This window comes from Penaeus monodon, chromosome 21 (assembly GCF_015228065.2).
Source record: "Penaeus monodon isolate SGIC_2016 chromosome 21, NSTDA_Pmon_1, whole genome shotgun sequence".
NCBI classification, from domain to species: Eukaryota; Metazoa; Arthropoda; class Malacostraca; order Decapoda; family Penaeidae; genus Penaeus; species Penaeus monodon.
The window spans coordinates 6,422,348-6,423,784 of NC_051406.1; positions in this window are offsets into that span (position 1 = coordinate 6,422,348).

Sequence of the window (1,437 nt, forward strand, 5' to 3'; positions counted from 1 at the left end):
CAAACTACTGGAGAGGGAAAGGATCTCCTACTGTGTGTTACTCTGTGTACAATAAAGTCAAACCAGACGGGTTGATGAACACTGCAGCGAGTGTTACAGCGTATCAGAGCTACATATTCAATGGCAGAAATAGTAACTACTTTATTTTATAAATACAAATTATTCTCCTAAATGGTCCATAACTAATTGAAAAAAAAAATTAATTGTCCTTTACACTCCTGTTCTTAACTGTGCAGGCTGCTACTATGTCGGTTTAATGTAAATAAGTTAGTTAAAATGGGTGAGATTCCATTACTTCCATATACTTCCCATCGTATGTGTGGGAGTGATAGAAAAGCCCATCTTTTTGTTTAGCTTGAGATGATGTATAACAATTTATGTTTAAAAAAAAGACGTACGTGTGTACTTCTCGTTCGGCATTAAGGCCTCTGTCATTGGAATGCTTACATGTGAGGCTTTCAACTTGCTCCAAGAAGAGACAACTTTCTACCGTCTTGGAAAGTGTCTTGAGCCGTTCGTAACCTCGTTAACCCTCCGCAAGGGACGTTATAAAGATGCTCACGATCGACTTCGAAGTGAATCTGCGGAGGCACCTTGGGCAGAAGAAACTTCATGGTGTCGATTTTGAAGGGTCCTTTCTTATCCAGATATGATCAATATTCTCAAGTTTTATATGTATAGTTCTCTTTTATCCTAAATGCCCAGTTCACTGTTGAAATGCTCATTTAGTGAATATAAGAGCTTCGGGCCGAGAGAAGTGATTTTTGGTCTATTGAAATTTTATACTAAATGCTTCAATCGTGAATCGTTCAAGGAAGACTTTATACTTGGCTTCTCATACTGGCTTCTGTGAAAGAATTTAAAGCCAATGGACCCATTGGTGATCACAGAAAGAGACATTATCTTCTGAGAAAGATAGACTGAACCCTCTGTAACATGCTGTATACTGAGTTGTATCAACGTTAACTGTCATAATGCATGTCATGGAAAGGAAGCTAAAGCCACGAGATATAAACATTATGGCTGCACCATGAACCCATGAGTATATTATGTGTATTGTGTTAATGACACAAACAAGCTTTGTGTTCAATAACTAGCGCCAAACATGTCGTTCTCGTTTCGATGACAACGGCATCATATATTTTATGACTCAGTGTTTGGGTACAAAACATTTAATTTGGCCCATTAATCTTCTATCGGTACAATTCTTCATTATCATTGTTATCATTTGTTACGAAATATTGCTTTCGGTAACCATATCTGCTAAGGCGCTGTACCTAACAATGTTAGGAAAAGCCTATATCATATGTCCCTCTTTTGTAAAAAGCCCAAAAACCAATTAACAGGGAAGTGATTGGTGATGTATATCCCTCCTGATGTATATCTACTGATGTGTTGTATAAAGAGACTCATGCTCGATGACCCAATCCCTCCTGG